This window comes from Onychomys torridus, chromosome 5, assembly GCF_903995425.1.
Source record: "Onychomys torridus chromosome 5, mOncTor1.1, whole genome shotgun sequence".
NCBI classification, from domain to species: Eukaryota; Metazoa; Chordata; class Mammalia; order Rodentia; family Cricetidae; genus Onychomys; species Onychomys torridus.
In genome coordinates, this window is record NC_050447.1 from 43562278 (window position 1) to 43581791 (window position 19514).

Here is a 19514-nt window from a genome sequence, read left to right on the forward strand (position 1 = left end):
TCAAAAAAGTATTTTATGATCATTGTTCATATTTGTTACCATGTTTAATGGATCCTGTTTTACACATTTAACAACCAAGCAAGCAGAATCTGATTAACTACATAGTTTCATGTTGCGAAGCTAATAAATATCAGAGGCAGGGTTAGAACACAAGTTCATTAGAACTAGAACCTTTACAATTACAGATGTTTGATTTTTTTCTCCATATGTCATTAATTCATTAAAATGTTCATAATTGCATATGTAAATTGTATGGAGTATAATTACCATGCATGTGTATCATTAGTTTTTCAAGTCTTTCTGCTTATATTCAGCATAGAATTTCTCAGACTTAAATGCACACATGAGTTATTTATATAACCCAGTCTCCACTTCTTCAAGATCCTTTTGGAGTCTTGCTGTTGAATGTAACCCTATCAAGTCCACACCCAGCCTGTGTTTTCAGGTGAGACCTCACATGCTCCAAAGCCAACCATGTGGCACAGGCCTACCAATCCCACAGGCCTAGCCAATGTGAGTGAGCAAATTCCCACAGAGAAACCTCCTTTACTGGGGTCCTCAGAATGGATCTTGTTTTACACATTTAACAAGCAAGTGAGCAGAGTCTGGGAAAGGTTAACTACAGATTTTCATGTTGTGAAGCTAATAAATGTCAGAGGCAGGGTTAGAACACAAGTTCATTCTTCCATGGAAAGCACTTTTGTACATTCCTCAAAGCCAGCTCTCTCAGTTTCTTTTTTTGTTGCTATGATAAAATACTCTGACAAAAAGCTATGGGGTGTAGGGTTTATTTTAGCTCGCAATTCAGCATACAGTCCATCGCAGTTGGACATCAAGGCATCTGGAGCCTAAAGCAGTTGGTGCCCAGTACACCCACAATCAGAAGCAGAGAGCAATGAATGCAGGCATTCTAGTATTCAGCTTTCTCTCTCCACCCTTATACAGTCTGGGATCCCCTGACTAGGGGATGGTGCCACCCACAGTGAGTAGGTCTTCCCACCACAACAAACATAATCAAGATAATCCTGGATACACATGCTCAGAGGCCTATCCCCTAGGTGACTCTAGACTTTGTCAAGTTGACAATTAACACTAACCATTACACCGGCTTAGCCAATTAACTTTTCTGTTCAACTTCATAAGCACAGAGATTGGTTTATAGAAGGTCATGTCTCCTAGGTTAACCTAGGCAAAGTGACCCGTAAACTTAGATGGGAAGTTCAGAAAAGGGGTGCTTTTTCCTTTCAGAGGTTACAGCAGGAAGGATGACATAGGCTGGGAATGAAGTTTTTACACAGAACTAGCGGACACTGTTGGAAATGCTTATTGCTTGTACGTCTGAGTCAAGCCACATCAGTTTGCTGATTTGTGTATTGCTCAAGTCAAATTGAACTACATTTCTGTCATACGCACTAAAGATCCACAGTGAAGATCCTACTCCAGACCTCACCGTGGAATAGAAAACTCTTAGGAAACAATGCACCATCATAGTTGTATTATCACTGCAACTTTGGAAGGAAAAGATTCAGAGTCAAGGGTGGGGGACACACAAGTCAGAAGCCTTCTTGAGATCTGTAGTGGCCCTCTCTCAGCCAGCAACCACAGGGCACACTCAGAATATCTGCCTGCTGTTTTCAGGGCCATCTCAGACAGACATATTTCAAAGGGGCTTGTGCAGCACAGCTGATCAGCCATGTCTCCCTGGCTCTTTAAGCAAAAGGTCCTGACGCTGTTTGTTAACTGAACAGCCCATTGGCTTCTTTGCTTGAAGCTGATGATTGTGGTCATTCAAGGATTCAGAACTCTGTTTGGGGAACCACTGAGCAATAGCAGCTGGGCTCAGCCCTGTAGCCAAGCTACCTCTTTTCCAGGTGTGCAATGGAGAGAGCTCCTTCCCAGGTCCTCAGAGCCCTTCACAGAAACCCTTTCAAATCTCAGTTCTACTTTTTCTTTTCCCAGTCTTCTTCTTTTCTCCTTCTTCTTCCTCTCCTCCTCCTCCTCCTCCTCTTCCTCCTCCTCCTCCTCTTCCTTCTTCTTTTGGCTTCTCATTTCCACTTACCCACTAGTCTTTTCCGGCAGCAGCTCCTGGCTAGCCCTCATACTCCCTGCTGCCCACCTCTGTGCCCTGTACTCCTGCCTCTGAAGCGCCCAAATGTAAGTGCTTCACACTGTCTAGCTGGCTGACCCCTCTAAGCATGTCCAACCCATAGTCCACAGGCTGCCTGTGGCCCAAGACAGCTGTGAATGCAGTCTATCACAAAATCACAAACTTATTTAAGACATTATCAGAATATATATTCAATTGCATGGTTTCCTGAAAGCATCCTTTTTCGGTGACAACATTTTGTTACACTGTCAAAAGGTTGCTTGCACTTGGGGGTGTAGATTGCTCCTCCATAGGAAGAATCTGACCATGGTGGGTGGGGTAGCAGGGCTAAAGAATGATTCTTGGGTTAAACATGAATGAATGAGTGAGCGAACAGAAGGTGATTAAGTAAATGAGGAGACATCACGATGACTTTGTCCTTGCTGCAAAACTTTTCTTTTGTAAGAGGACTTCCAAGAGGCTTTTTATTTGTGTTGTGTTGTGTTGTTGTGCTGTGCTGTGTTGTATTGCTTTTGGAGGTCCAGCCTACTCCAGTAGCCTACACTGGCTTCAAACTCCCACCAAGCCTGACTTTTTTCATGCTTCAAGTGCAAGTCAGTTAGAAGCACCCATCTGCATCCAAGGGCTTGGCAGGGTTTTGGGAGCACCCCAAACCCACCATCTACTCCTGTAGAAAGTGTTGGTCACCCAAGGTAAGTAAGTACTCAGGCCTCAGGGGCTGGTGGGGCAGGCTAATGGTTAGACCTCTCATCTGCAGCTGTCTTGAGCTGGTGTCACGCCTCTTAGGGTTCTCTGGAGTTGCACCACTTTCTTTAATTGTTAGGATAGAGATGGGGGAGGAGAGAGGGTTCTAGAGAGTGTTTTCCCATTTTCTTTCTTCCCTAAGGTCATGGACAGAGAGGACTGACCAGCCCGAGGTTGCCAGAGGCAGAAAATGGACAGCAATGAACAAGGAAGTGGAGATGATGGAATACAGAGACAAGGCATTCTTCCATGGCTAAAAATAAGACTAAGATGGACTGAGAACGGCTCAGGTAACTGTCTGTAAGTGTCAATCGCCAATCAGAGTGGGGAGTCCACTTGTCTTTTTTTTTGGGGGGGGGGGGCTCCTCATGACAGGGTCTCTCTGTGTAGCTTTGCGCCTTTCCCTTGGAACTCACTTGGTAGCCCAGGCTGGCCTTGAACTCACAGAGATCTGCCTGGCTCTGCCTCCAGAGTGCTGGGATTAAAGCCGTGCACCACCACCGCCCAGCTGAGTCCGCTTGTCTTATTCAGACACATTTGTAGGAGGTTGTCTGGAGCCTTTCTTGGAACCTTCTCTAACACTAAAAGCCCAATGCTAACCCAGTTCATCTCTGGGCAGATTCTCCTTATTCTAGAATTAAGCAACTGCAAACATCTTACCTGCTGTTCAGCTACACACTCACAGAAGAGGACTAGACAGTTGCAGTGGACACCAGATGAAAGCCAGCCTCGTTTGCTTCTTCTCCCTCCCTGGCCCCTTGGCACAGCTTTCTCTGTCCTTGTCAGGCAGCCTCCCCTGTGAGATGCTCTGCCCTCATCTGATGCCACAAGATTAAGCAAATTGATTTTAATTAGGACTGCAGTCATCTCAGAGGGGGAGCATCAGAGAGGGAATGCAGATGGGTGGCCAGAGCAGGCGTGGATTCCCTGCACTGGGTGAACTCAGAGCCCTCTTTGGCAGCAAAGTGGTGCTCCCTGGCCACCCAAGCCTGGTTTGTAAGCACCTCTACCATTCATGAGCCAGTAAGCAGGCACATCAGACAGCAGAGGGTAATTGGAAACAGAGAAGCTTTACTCCCTAACTCCCTCCAGGCACTTTCTCAGGCATGTGCTTTGGGCCTCCACCTGAAATCTGACTAGTCTGGGGTCTGTGCAACATCCAAACACTTCTCCAAGCCAGGACCCGTGAGGGGCACACCACAAATAGCTTTTGCTGAGGACTCGAAACAGTTCACTGGGGTGCCAAAGAGAAGAAAGGGGAAGAATTGCAGGCCATGGGATTGGGACCATTGTACATCTTCCACCCCAGAGCTTTGGGATTTCTGCCTCACAGTGGTTGCAGGGTAGATCCACTGCTGGCTGCCATTCTAGAAGCCGACCTTTAGAACCTCACTCCTGCCTCCTGCTCCTCTCTTGACTCCCCGCACCCTCACATTTTATGATGAAAATTGGAAAGGAGAGAAAGGTACAGTGGCTTTGCTTACAATCCAATTAGCATCTGAATAATTTACCAGGAAAAACACTGGGGCTATATCCAGCACAGGCCTGCTCCTTTTGAGAAGCCAGTGTGGAGTCCTTAGGGTGGGACCACAGTTATGCCTGTCCTCTATGCTGAGGCAGCTCCCCAGGACACCACCACCTTTCTTTTGACAAATCCCAAATTCTCTCTGACCAACAGTGTAAGGAGTGATCTCGTCAACTGCACTGACTTTAGAGGCACCATGGAAACACACCCTACAGTGTGCCCATACGGGGGATTTCTAGAAAGGGTCTACTGATTAGAAGGACCCATCATGAATGTGGGCAGCATCGTCTGGTGGCCTGGGCCACTGAACTAGAGAGAAAAGGAGAAAGTGAGCTGGGCATCAGCGTTCATCTCTCTCTGCTTTTGGACCTTAGACACACTGTGAGCGGCTGATTCACGCTTCTGCCGCCATGCCTTCCCCACCATGATGGACTGAGCTCTCCAAGTCTGAGTTAAAGAAGCCTTTCCTTCCTTAAGTTGCTCTTGTCAGGCATTTTGTAACAGTTGTCCACAACAACATTTTAATGTTGAGGTAACTGAGTATTTAGTGACATCAATCCCCCTATGTGAGCCAAGAACAAGATTACCATTGTTTTGTAGGTAAAAGAAAAAGTTCATAAAGAAGAATTCTAGAACTTTTAGTATGTGTTGTTTCCAGACTAACCAACATTGATTTTTGTTTTTTCTAGAAACACACACACCAAGTGGTATGCTTGCAAATATCTGGCAATTGTCTTAGTATAAGGGGAAGGTGGAACTTCATTTGTATAAGTTTGTCACTTTCTGGGGTATAAATTCTCCCACGGGGGCTGAGTTCAAACACCCAGTGTGAAGACCCCTGGACTGCATAAAAGCTGAAGTTTTGACAACTGGCTTTTCCTGGCAGTTGTAAGCCAGCTCTTGCTTATTTCAACGCTGGCTCCTCCTGACTCCTAGAATCATCTCTTAATTCATATAGTGTGTCTTGCATTATGTACGCTGTTGTGTTATATATTATGTTGTTAAAAGTCTACATATATACTTTTAATACATAATACATATTTAATAAATAAGACATAGTTTAAATAGATAAGACACAATTTTAATAAATAATAGATAGTTTTAATAGCAAACATAATCACTCATGAATGTTTTATTTCTACTAAAGATTATGTAATAAAATATGGAATCATATAAATACTGCATCTTAAAAGGTCATAAAGAAAAGAGCCGAACACCTGAGAAAATAAGCCCCACTTTTCCTGTCCACAAGAGCACAGTTTTCAGGAATTAGAACCAGAGGAGAAAACCAGATCCAGATGCTGGGTAACTTAGTGGTACCAGAACAAAGTCCAGCCAAGCAATGACTTGTTAATGATCCATGCTGGCTTGTGACAGCCCAGATCTACTGCTTATCTGATGGGCTGGATCTCTACTAGGTTCCAGTGGAGACCAGAGCATCAGTGAATGAAGTTGGGAGCTTTGAGGTTCCACTCCTCTGGGGCTGGGGACCTGGTTGGTAGAAGACTTGTTTGGCATGCAGGAAGCCCTGGGTTCCATTCCCAGGGTTGCATAAACTGGGCATGATGGGGCATGCCTATAGTCCCAGCACTCAGGAAGTGGAGGCCAGAGAATCAGAAATTCAAGGTCATCCAAGGCTACATAGGGAGCTAAGGATCTGCTCAAACTACATGAGATTCTATCTCATAAGGAAATAAATCAATAATATATCATGCAATTAAATTAACAAAACAAAGATTATTGCCACTGTGCTTTCACTTCTGAGTCTGCTCACTGAGGGTCCACTCACAACAGGAATACAGAACACCCATAGCTACACACAGATGAAGAGGCAAGCCAACACACACGTGCACACACTTGCATACATTCAAGCACACCTGTACTGTGTGCATATATCTACATGGACTCACAAGTCTCCACATGTACACACAGATATAGTTTCTCATAAACTATGGTCACAGATTAAGAGCTGATGCGTGACCCAACTCAAGACCAGTGCCATACACTTAAGAATGCAAAACCTTCCACTTCACCAATGCTCCACCTCTACTTCACCAATGCTAGAAAAGAGAGAAACATGAGTCCCCTTGCACATTTCGAAGGACCGTCTAGGTGTGCACGGGAGCATGAATGTCAACCTCCCAATGCTGCTGTGCCTTGACTCCTGGGGACCCAGGGTGCCAATTACTCAAGACAACTGTGTCTCTCCTTTTCTTTTCACTTGTAATTTGTTTATTTCTTACACACAAGGGTTATTTTCCATCTCCTCCACTATACTCAGCTGTCACTCACTTCTCTGGATTTCCCTAGGAAGAATTCACTTCAGAAGAGCTTGCCAGTTATGCAGATATCCCCCAAGGGAACCCCGTGTGCTCCTTTCTCTCTTCACCCATCACATACTGTGTCTGGCTGTGTATCTCACCATCTACCCAGTCTACCAGAGCCCTTTGGAAACATGGGTGAGATCTTCATTCTGGTGTCTCTGGGCCTCCTGCCACAGCCCACAGGGTTTGATGCCCATGAAGGGTCTAAAGACACCTGCTCATTGCCAGAGACAAAGTGGTGGCATTGCCAAGGCAGCAGCATAACTGATTTGAGCCAAACTGGTCTGCAGCCCTCGATCTGCAGCGAGCTGATCCTCACTTGTAACTGATCTGTCTGCTCAGAAATCTCCCACTGCAGAGTCATGCTTCAGGCTGTTTGCAGATGCTGTTGGACAGCACATGGGCCCTATGGGCTGCAGTAACCTCAGCTTCTGTCCTAGCCACCCACAGGGCTAAATGAGTTAAAGACAGAGACTAGGACACAACAGAAGATGTGTATGTGTGCTGTGGGCACAGGTCTGTGGCTCCCATATAGTACCATAGTAAAATTGCATGCCATTAATTAATTAATTAATTAATCTCCCTCCTGTGAGATGGGGATGATGGAGAGCTCAAGGGCTGGCTCCAGACTTAGCTCGACCACCATACTTCCTTCTCCCTCATGCTGGAGCTTGTGACACGGCAGGAAGGAGAGAACATTCATGTAGATATCTAGTGACCAGCAGCCTTCACCTTCACCTAAAGGGGTTCCAGCACAGACACAAGTGTTCTTCCCTCTGCCTCTGCAAGGGCTACTAGCCTGGACTCCCTGAAGAACCCTAACAGAGTCTGGTCCTAGGCAAAGAAGCCAGGTAAATGCTGACCACCTTCTGAGACTAGAATGTTGCAGCCTGGAGAGCTAGGTTCCTTAGAGATACCAGGTTTGCACAGGCTTTAAAAACAGCAGACACCCCATGGCCTCAGTGGGACATGAGGGAGAAGCAGCCCAGGCAGGGGCTTCCCCCTGCCAAGCTCCAAAGCCCTTTGTGTGTGTGTGTGTGTGTGTGTGTGTGTGTGTGTGTGTGTGTGTGTGTGTGTGTATGGGGGCAGGGAGGGTTTTCCACAGGCAGGCCTCCTTAATTACTGGAGTTATTTCTGTCCTGTAGGTTACAGTGGTTCTTGCATTTGGTGCAAGGAATGAATCAAGTCATTACTAACTCAGCAAGTGTCAGCCCTGGACTAGGGGCACGGTTGGGAAGCAGAGCAGTTAATACACAGGCGGATTAGGTGACTCTCAGGCTTTGCCACAATTAGAAACCCAGGATGTTTGAAATATTAACTGGGATATGTGGGGAAGAGACAGCGCCTGGCTTCCCTGCCAATGAGATAGCTCGGAGGAGGCTGCGGAAAATTATGTAAGGGACCAGGAAGCAGTGGGAAATGGCCTTCTGAGAGTATCCGTTGTGCATCAGTTGCTCCTAGAAACATCCCTCCATTGATCTTTCCCAGTACCTAGCAGAAAGGACCATCTCTCTCACCTTATAGAGGAAGCCAAAGGATGAGCTCTGAGAGGCAGTTAGTCCCCAAATGTGCACAGAGAGGAAGCACAGGCCGCCCTCAGTGCACTGTACTTTCTGAGGCCAGCCATTATCTGCCTGCTTCCAGGAGGCACTGGAATGCCAGGTTGAACTAGGGCTTGAGAAGAAATAACAATAGTAACTGTCATCAGAGCAGCTGATCTTTCTCGAGTGCACACAGCATAGTTCTTGCAAAATGGTATGCACTGCCCGCCATGTTTGGAACCATCTAAAAGGACAAGAGCTTCTGGCACTGTCTTTGTACAAAGGGGGAAACTGAGGCAGCTCATAGACAGCACAAAAGGGTCAGAATTGAGTCTGACTTTAGGCTTGACTTTCCCCAGAAATAGCACTACTAAGTGTCCTGAATTGGTAATTAGGGAAGTGGGGTTTAACTCTGGACTTTGAATGCTCTTATCAAAGGCTCTTTGCTTTCAACCATTGTCCATTTGTTTGTTACAAATGCTTTTGTTAAATACCTTAATTCCTTGGGCAGTGGACAAGGAGCAAGAAGCAAGTAAGTGCACTTAGCTCCCCAGACACAGGTAAGGTGCAAATCCACCTGGCTCAGCACCCCTGTGGTGCTGGGACTCAGTACCTGCTGTGGATTTGTCTTCATGCTCGAGAGAGAAATAATGAATTTCAAGGTTTAAGTATTGTGTTGCCGAAGAACAAACCAGCCTGCCCTGCTCCAGTGGGCTCCAAGATGAGAAACTATAGCCAGAGACTGATCCGTGTCCTATGGGCCAAGAAGAGGGAGGGGACAGAAGAGGACAGAACAAGCAGAGAAGGTGCCAGGAAGCTGATGAGGAGAGACACCCAGCAGTCTTGGGCTAGCAGAGACAGCAGTGCTGAAACTTAACCCAGGGACAGACCCTGCCCTGAAGTACTGACAGCACATGGTGCTTTGGAGTCACCCTGCTCCATCCCCTCTCACGTACTTCATGTGCTGCCCTTTGTTTGACTTCTAGGGGAGGTTTTGAGGAGCACATCCACAGAGGGCCCTGTTTACAGCCTGGGGAGCAGACAGGGACAGGCAGAACCTGGCTCTTCAGCTCTGTTCTAGCTTCCACTTCCCTAATTACAGAATGCCTTCCTTCTGGGGCCCCACTGGAGTTCTCCTTTCTCTTGGGTTGTGTTACTACCACCTGGATGAAGGAAGGAAGCAATAAGACAGTGTGTTTCTAAGAATGACAGGAGGAGAAGCCGGAGAAGGGGCCCCCGGCCCTCATCTGTAGCCCTTGTGAACCCCATCACATGCTGCCTGCAACAGAGCCTGTTCCTTGTCCTTGGAACTAGGAGAGCAACCTCAGCCCTGGGGCTGAATGAATGACTTTTGGCCTGGGTGCACAAGAAACCATGAACGGTGCAATGGGATCTTAATTGATTACAGTTAAAATAAAGAATCTGGGGCTTACTCAAGTGTTGGCTGCACAAGTGTGATGATTACAGTTTGATTCGCCCAGACCCACGTAAAAAGGCTGGTGTGGTGGTATGTGCCTATAACTCCAACTTTGGGGAGATGGATACATGAGGGTCTTGGGGGCTTGCTGGCTAGTCAGATAACTTAGCCATTGGGGTATGCTCCAAGTTCACTGACAGAGCCTACCTCAAAAAATAAGGTGAACGGGAGACAGCAAGATGGCTAAGTGGGTAAATGTGCTTGCAGCCAAGGCCAATGACCTGAGTTCCGTCTCGGGGACTCACATGGTGGAAGGAGAGAACCAGCTCCTGAAAGTTGTCCTCTGTCTCAACATATATGCCATAACATGTCATCTGCGCGCGCACACACACACACACACACACACACACACACACACACACACACACACACACACACATTGTAGCAAAGGCTACTGTAGATGTTTAACATGCAAATGAAAGCAGATGTGATCCTCTCTCTCCATGAAGCCAGCACTTTTATTTATGGAACATTTGGCTTGCTGGATGCAGGGAGCTGTGCATCTCCCAGTCCAGCTCTGTACTCCTCAGCCCTGCTCCTGCCATTGCCAATCTGTGGTATGCTTGCATCTTATGTTCCTTTGACACAAGGAGGGTGATCAGACACAGATGGTGCATCCATTCAGGTCTCCCTCCCAGTCCTCAGCCACCAGCACACACACAACAGCACTTGCTTTTGTTTGTCTAGAGAGGAAGGTGAGCCACTGTCTGTCTAACTGCATGCCCCACTTTGCACTTGATCATGTTCACATTAAGAAGCCATGTCATGTTTTTGACGCTGATATCTGATTCCTAAGCATTATGGCACGTCTTCCCTATGTCTGAAGGTGCAAAATGTCTGTCATCCTTTCCCACCCTCATCTTTCCTTCCTTTTCTCTCACTTCCTCTCTTTCCTTTCTTCCTTCCTCTTCCTCATTTTCTCCCTGTTCTCTTCCTTCTCCTCCCTCTCCTTTTCTTCCTCTTTTTTTGGGTGGTGGTGGTGGTAGTGGTGGTCTGGCCTTAAACTCACTATGAACTGACAGTGACCTTAAACTCCTGATCTTCCTGCTTCCACCTCTCACATACTGAGATCACAGGCACACAGCATCAAGCCTTTTTACATTTTCTTCTTTCACCCAAAGTATGCTCTTTGCTACTTAAATACAGGGTAGGAGAGAAGGCCTAAAGCAGGAGCTATATCCTTTTCCCTGTAAAGACCCACTGAGTAAATGGTTTTGACTTTGAGGCAAGATTCTTCCCAAGGCAATCCACAGCATGGCCAGAAGTATGAACGTTGGTAGAGATGCCGGGGCAGGAAGGGGAAGGCTGCCCTCTAATGCAGCTTACTTACAGATACTGTGACCTGAATTTCATATTATATTCACAAGGCATGAAACATTATTATCTATTCTTTTCAACCATTTAATAATGTGAAAAATATAATCTTCACTTGCAGCCATTAAAAAACACAGAGGGTTCAAACTGACCCAAAAGCCACCATTTGCTGATCTGTAAGGATTTTTGTTTGTTTGTTTTGAGACAGGGTTTCTCTGTGTATCTTTGCACCTTTCCTGGAACTAGCTCTGTAGACCAGGCTGGTTCCAACTCACAGAGATGTGTCTGGCTCTGCCTCCCGAGTGCTGGGATTAAAGGCGTGCGCCACCACTGCCTGGCTGATCTGTATTTTAAGAAAATTGGTTCTGCCTGCCACTAACTATGTGTCTCTGTGGATAGATTGTATGACTCATGTGGGCTTCAGGTTATCTGTAAATAGAGGATTGGGCACACACAGCGGGACAGACAACTACACACACGGCTAATTGCATGTACATGAAAAATGTTAAAATGAACAGTTGAGATCCTTGGTAACAGAGACACATTGTAAATGCTCAGTAGTCATGTGCCTTATGGTTCCCATACTGAACAACACAAGCATTGAGGAGCACACCACTACAGAAAGTGCTTCAGGTGGAAGGAGCTCTGAGACTCTTCCTGACCTTAGGGTGGCCGTCGCTTCCCTGTGCGAGCATGGCACAGACAAGAAGAGAGAAGCAAAGACTGGTGCCTTCCTTTCCCTATTTGGAGAAAGAAGAAGTAGTGGCAGGTGTGTGCGTTGAGGGGAGGGGGATGACCTCTCTGGGAATTCATGCTTGTTAGGAACTGAGTAATTGGGCTTTGGGGTGGTAATTAATGTTAAGGAGCTTGAGCTGAAATTATCCTAAACCTGATGAGCTGGCATCTTGATAAGAGAAGGAGAAATAGGAAGGATGGCCACATTCTGACAGAGGCAGTGATGGGGGGGGCTCAGGGTTATCAGGTGGGAACCCAGGCATGGAGTGGATTCTCCTCCAGGCCCTTCAGGGGGAATGAGGCCCTAACCATACCCACTGTTCACACCTTTAGTCCCCCAAATTATGAGAGAGCAAACGTGTTGCTTTCAGCCAGCACATCAGTGGGAATATGTTCTAGCAGGCCTAGGAAAGGGATCTGGGAGAGGGGGCTTGGAGGCACTCTGCAGAGAAATTCAAGGGCCAAGTCTTTGCCAGTTACATAATGCTTAGAGTCATTTGAAACACAGCCAAAAGAGAAAAACAAAATAAAACAACAGTAACAAACAGCCAAGTGGGGATTTCCAAAGAGCTCTGTGAAGAACTAGGCCCAGACAATACTATTTTACACAAGAAATGTGACCTCCCAGCAGCCACTGTGGTCCAAAGCATGCTTTGGACATTTGAAATGCACACAGAGAAGAAGCAACAGCTTGCTTCCTGAAGGCTGAAGCCTGCCTGCCAGGCCTGGGGGCCTCCATCCTGGCCACATGAGACATCTGACAGAGAAGGAGGTGTAGGCTTAATCCCCACCAATTTGCAGGAAGCCTCTGTGCACCAGCCAGCAGGCCTCACATGCAGGGAAGGTTGAGTGTTATAAAAGCCCTTGTCTTTGAAGGAATGCAGTGCAGGGATTAAGGGCCATGTCTAATGAGAGACAGGTTAGAGGTCAGATGTGAGGCAGGTGACAAGTAAGGGATCATTTTGCTGAGCACATTCTCTGAGTGTGGAAGGCAGTCAGGGTACAGAAATGCCTCCGAACGCTGCTCCCCTGCCTCACCATCCAGGGCCTCCTGCTGGGGCAAGTGTTAGAGACAAGGCACTGCCTTCAGAGACAGCAGCTCTGAAGAAGAGACATAACAAGCTGAGAGACAGCTGGGAGCTGGGGTGGAGGACACAGCGACACCTATAAACCTCGTGTTTGACTTTGACTCTGCTTTGTGTTATCTGTTTTGAAGATGAATGTCACTTCCCCAAGCCTCAGCTTTGCCATTAGAGAAATGGCAGTACAAATGGATTCAGGAGTCAATGAAACAGTGCAGACAAGGTACAACCACGTGCAAGATACACAGCAAAGCGGAGAACCACTTGCTATGGCTGCCTTGTTTGTTTGTTTGTTTTTTGTTTTTATTAAAACAAAGATTTTCATGACCGAGAAGGACTATAAATAACCACCTCTACAGGGAAAGGGGGTCATTACACAATGTTATATGAGTACTCACTGCTCTTCCCTTCCCATTGTTGGGAAGGAATGCCTGATGGAAGCGCCTTAAAGAAGGGAGGGGCTGTTTGGTCTCCCCATCTCCATCCTGTCAGGGAAGGCATGGTAGCAGGAGCCTGTGGCAGCTGGTCCTATCTCAACTGCAGCCTGGGAGCAGAGGGAGATGGATGCTGGTGCTCACCCGCCTCTCTCCTTTTTATTCCACTAGGATCCCAGCCCTCGGTGATGTCCGCCCTCAGGGTGCCAGGGTGGCCTTCCCTGTCTCAGTTAACCTGATTTAGAAACTCTCAGAGACTGGATTTCTACATGACTCTAGATCCTATGAAGTTGAAACTATATATATATATATATATATATATATATATATATATATATATATATATATAAATAATTATATGTAGACACAGATATACCTATGGGGAAATATTTCATAGCTTATAAGCCATCATTTTTGAAATAGTTGTTAGGCAAATTATGTGGGTAAAGAAAGTCATGATGGAATACTAAATAAGCCAGGCAAATACAAAAATCATAGCATAGAACAATTTTCATTAAACACACATGCAACTGCACACATATACACACAAGCATATGTACATACACACATTCACATATACTATACACTTACACACACCTACACACACACACACACACAAGCAAAGTATGCATACACATGTACACATACATGCTCATACACACACACAACTACAGTAATAAAATATTGTGAACATATGACTCTGGGAGTGTGATCATGTTTGCTTTCTCTTTCATGGTTTCGCTTACAAACTTCTTACTACACTCAAAAGTTGTTCAGATGGTGTAAATAAAAAAAATATTAAGGAAAAATAGCATGAGTTTTACAGGCAGACATGTAGACAGCATTTTCAAAGCCTGGCTCTGTTTCTGGATAACCTGGGGGAAGTTCTTTAAGAGAGCCTCCGTTTCTCTGTTCATGTGGATTTATGAGCATTCAGGCATGTGCAGGTGCATTCACACATGTGTGCAGGTACATGTGGAAGTCAGAGGACAGCCTCGATATTGCCCTTCAAGTGCTGTCCACCATTTTATTTTGTTAATTTATTAAGTTGGTGTCTCTCCCTGGCCTGGAGCTCATCAAGGAGGTTAGGCTGGCTGGCCAGAGAGCTACTGTAATCTGCCTTTCTCTGCCTCCTCAGTGCTGGAGTTACAAGTGTATAACACTATGCCCAGCAGGAGCCTCAGTTTCCTTAAATCTAGAAAAGGGGCAGGAGAAGGGTTTAATTACAAACATTTCTAAGGACTAGGCTGAAAATTAAATGGATAGGTTTGGGAAAGGTGCCTGTCAAGGAGGCCAGGCTGATGTGTTTGATCTGGACCAATGTGGAGAAGATCACTGGAAATCCAGAGGCATCGTTGTTATTTCTTGGCCTCAAGGCTAGGAGACAGTCATTGTGTTGGAGGCAGAGATCCATGGAAAAAGCACTGAACGTTGTTCAGAAGGGCTCTGGCCCTTCCCTATAATCTCTTATTGTACCACCCTCATTCCAGAGTCCACCTGAGATTCCAGATAGACTCCTTCCATGAGTCACCCTGGCTAATGGCACTGTAGGAGCCAAGATAACCAGCAATCAGGGAATTCTTCAAAACAACACCCACCAATGAGCACGAGACCCGCTTGGGGGGAGGAAGTGTAGTTCAGCTCCTGGTAAAAATTAATGTATAGTAAAACGTGAGGGCAAAACCAGGCACAGATCTCTTTTATATGTATCAGTTCCTGCCAGGAGCACTGATTAGCTTTCTAATCCACCCCAGCAGCTAGTTTAAGGGATGAGACCAGAGCTTGTCAGAGACACAAACTCAGCAGACAACAGAGTTGGGTTTCATGCTCAGACAGTGCAGTCCAGGCTGGAGTGGGAACCTATGACACTCGTGTACCCCTCCTGCCCTTCGTTCTGCATGCCACTGTGAAGGGCCATCCACAGATCCCAGCTGGTTTCAATGCTGAACACCCTTGGCCAGAGTATGGAGAAAGGGAAAGAAACAGTCTTTGTGAACAGATCTGCAGCAAAGGACCTGTTTCCTTCAGGCTTCTCTAACCCCAGTAGATCCCAGAGTTGCTCTTGAAGCTGCTCCACTCCCTTAGGCCCCTTCATTACACTTTCTCCTAGAAGTTTTGTTTGTGGTGTATTATGATGCTATTTCAAATCAGCTTTTAGCCTTATAAGACACTAATGTGAGCATGTAAGCGCGTTCTCTTGAGCAGGCCATCCTTAATAAAAACAATATATCAGATACTGGCTCCCGTGAAAGGAGTATTTTGTCCCTAGAGCCTTTCCTTAGACAAAGCAAAATGTCAGTAACCTGGCTGGGGGGAGATGGAGAAGAAGGAGGAGCCGAAGGAGGAGAGGAAGCAGGAAGGGGGAGCAGGAGGAGGGAGGGGGGAAGATAAGTGTTCTTTTTCTCTCTCTGAGATAAATGCATGCTCTTTGTGTTTATTAGCAAACATCTCTATAGGATATTTACAGAGCTATGCAGATCACTCTGGAAAAGTCCTGTGTATCATTTATAAGAAAAAAAATAACAAAAACACGGACAACAACAAAACAAAAAACCAAAATGAGATTAGGAACCCCAAATCTTGAGATCAGAGATCAGCACCACCTGCTGCTAGTGTGCCTCATTGCCCTCTGTTGCTTCATTGGTAACCTGAGATGGCTTGTCTTGCCTAGCTGGGGTGTCCCATGTCTCTGTTTGCCCAGGACAGCCCCACATTGCACCTGTTGTCCTGGCATGATTATTAATAGCACCCTTTCACCTCTAGAAGTGACCCCGTTTGGGTGATAAATCACACATTCTCCCCATGTCCAACTCAGAGTGTCAGGACAGCGAAAGGGAACAAGGACTGGAAATGTTTTGTAAAAGTTGAAGCCTTGTTACAGCTTAAAGGGATTTGAAAGCAATTGTCAGTTGCTCTGAGTAAGAGGCTGGTTGAGCAGTAGTTTCAAGGACTTAGAGCAGCATTCACCATGATAAACTACAGGTTTTCAAAATAAGGGTGCAGCCTGGTCACTGCATGGACACTCAAAGTGTGACACAAGGTGACAGTAATGGCTATCTTTGGTAAGACTGTAAGATTATGTCAGAATTAATTTTTTATCTGCTTGTATGCCCCCCCCTCTCTCTTTCTCTCTCTGTGTGTGTGTGTGTGTGTGTGTGTATGTGTGTGTGTGTGTATGTGTGTGTGTGTGTGTGCATGTGCGTGTGCGTGTGCGTGTGCGTGTGCGTGTGTGTGTGTGTGTGTGTGTGTGTGTGGTGGGGAGGTCATGTGTGAGAAGGTACTCATGCATGCATGGAAGCCAGAAGAGGACACTGGTGTTCCATTTCATCACTCTCCACCTTATTTCCTTGAAACAAGGTCCCTCAGTGACCCTGGAGCCATGCTGGCAGCCAGCAAGCCCCAGAGGTCCTCCTGTTTCTGTCTCCCACAGAACTAAAGTGCAGGCCATATCTGATTCTTTTATATGGGTGCTGGGTCCCCATGCATGTGCAGCAACTACTCTGACCCAGTGGACCATCTGCTCAGACCATGTTAGATACTCTTAAAGAGTAGATTCCTGTGTACTTTCTCCATTGCTCAGATAAGACCTGGAAGAAGGTTTGACATCAACTCACATATCCCGGGACTGACTGTGGAAAGAACAGCCCTGGCTGCTGGAGTGGGTCAGGCTGTGGTGGTAGGAGTTTGGGATGCCTTTAGTCATACCTGGGCAGGTCAGGAATCAGAGAGCTCAGGCTGAAACTGAACCAGCAGCAGGTATCACCTTCCTGACACTGTCAAGGCTGAGCAGCACTAGATGTCACACCTCCCTCTCTATACCAGATGGCATCCTCTAACCTGTGAGCAGAAATCAACCTTCCCTCCCTTAACCTGTCTCTGTGAGAAGTCTTGGATACATCAGTGAGAAAAGTAAATAATAGATATCGGTTAGTCTTTATTTTGAGAGTGAAAAGCTGGACTTTGAGAACAGAGAAGAGGAAAATAAGTCACAGTGGTTGACTTTCAACATCATGAGAAGCAGAGCCAAGAGATATCTGTCTATCTATCTCCATAGTGAGATGCAGTCAGGAATGGCCACTGAGAAATGTGATACAGACTTCTTACTCACAGACTGGCACTCCTCCGGATGATTGCTGTAGAGTTTCAACCACATTGAGTCATCTTGGGCCTGGCTCTTAAATGAGAAAAGAACTGACCACCTGGGTATCTAGAAGCTACCATGGCTCTGAGTGGACCTGTTTCTCAGGTCAAGTACAGCTTCATGCGAGTTGATCTGAACACATCATATTCTGGAATTTTAAGTTTTTCTATTCATTATAAAACTCAAATACAAAACTAAATGGGAATAGTTAATTCATGATGCCTCAAGGATTTTACATTGACCAAGAAAACAAAAACGTCTCTCCCTAATCTGAATTTGCTAAAGTGGACCCTCACCAGTCCCTTCCATGGCCATGTAACCTCATCACTTGGAGGGAAGTGTGGTTTTTGGCACACTTGAGGCTAATGGATAGTAAGACTTTGGGAGGTTAAATGACTTGTTAAGTCACTGGGAAGCAAAGAACAGGGATTCACACTGATGGCAATGAGTGGGTTATTGAGCCACTTATGTCCATCTCTAGAACTTCCCATCACTGTAGCCTTGAATGAATGGGTTCCACAGCAGTTGTATCCCTGCCACACAGCGTGAATTACTGGCATATTACTGAAAGCCTGGCCAAGCACTCAACTTTTTATAGCTGTTAACCCCCAGCTACTATCTCTCCTTGTTGTTTCAGTCAAAACATAAGCTTGCAGCAACATCATCAGCCTTAAAGGTGATATTTTTCTTCGCTTGATTCTGATTTCTACTGATCGTGGAAGAATGAAAGATTTTCCCTCTTCATATGTGTACACGGCGATGTTTATTAAGCAAATATTATGTATGAAGCTGAACACCATTCAGTAGTGTTGATGTAGATCAGGGTAGAGGCAGTTCTAGCTTCAGGAAAGAATGAGCCTGTGTGGAGGGCAGATTGGTGGTAGCTCGGTGGTAGAGTGCTTCTCTATGTCTCAATTACCTTTCTCATTGCTGTGACAAACACCCAACCTAGATGATTTAAGAGAGTAAAGGCTTATCTCCATGGTTTCAGGGGAAACCTCTACCACGGCAGGAAGACATGACAGCTCGGACTCTGTCTATAGGTCCTTGTAGTATGGCTCTCTACATCTCAATAGATCAGAAAGAGGGAATCAATCTCTAACACTCAATACATTCTCTCCAGTGACCCACTTCTTCTCCCTAGGCTTCATCTCTTAAAAGTTTTACAACATTCCAATACTACACCATCAGCTAGAGCCTAAGTGGTTAGCATATGTACCTATGGGGGACAATTCATATTCCATGCCTGAAGCCCGAGTCCCCACCTCCACCACATACAAAAAGAACCCCTTCCAAACCACTGAGTGACTTACAAGAGGTTATCTTCTTTCACTGGGATTTATCGCTGTGTTGAATGGAGGTATTAGGATTAGAAGCCTGCTAAACTTCCATCTAGCACTAAAAAGCCACTAGCTCTTAGCACTGCCCGGGCAGCTCTTCAGAAGTCCCAGAGTAGATCTCAGCTGTCTGCTGCTCCAGGGAAGGCAGTGGCAAGAGCCATACCAAGTGGTGGGCTTTCAACTCTTTGAGGGACTTTGACCACTGTCTTCTCAAACAGGCAGACTTCTCTCTATAGAACAAGCGGGGACTCCTGGCAGCATCGTCACTAGCAACTCTTTCTTAAGTCATTCTGGAGACACTACTGGAAACACAGGTTCCTTTTTCCAGCGTATTCCCTTATTATTGAGCAACTAATGCTGTTTTCATTGGCATCAGCTCTCCCCTAACATGAATGTGCCATCTCATCACATTAAACCCAAGCCAACCTGTGAAACATGGTTTTAAAAACAAATAAGCTCACTTGCAGCCTCCTGGACTTGATTTTAACACAATACATAAAACCGTATTTGGGGTTTATTTGCAGTGTGCCCTTATTAAATGAAAATTGTCTTTTATTGGCTTCACTTATTTTTTTTAACAGATGTTAACTTGTGTTGAACAAGCTACTACGGAGCATACCTACATGGCAGAAATGTCCATCTATCAATGTAGAATCTTGTAAAGAGTTGGAAGTGTTAGATAAATTGTTTCCATTAAGCTGAAAATACTCCTTCGGGTGTGAGCTTCTAATTCATGAGGTGCTGGAAACT

General features: G+C 45.9%; 1 protein-coding gene across 2 annotated transcripts in view; it reads right to left on the reverse strand.

Moving 5' to 3' along the window:
* The window catches only part of Maf (MAF bZIP transcription factor), a 352610-nt gene that overhangs the window by 197752 nt on the left and 135344 nt on the right, over nt 1-19514 (reverse strand). The gene's annotated exons all lie outside the window — the stretch shown is intronic.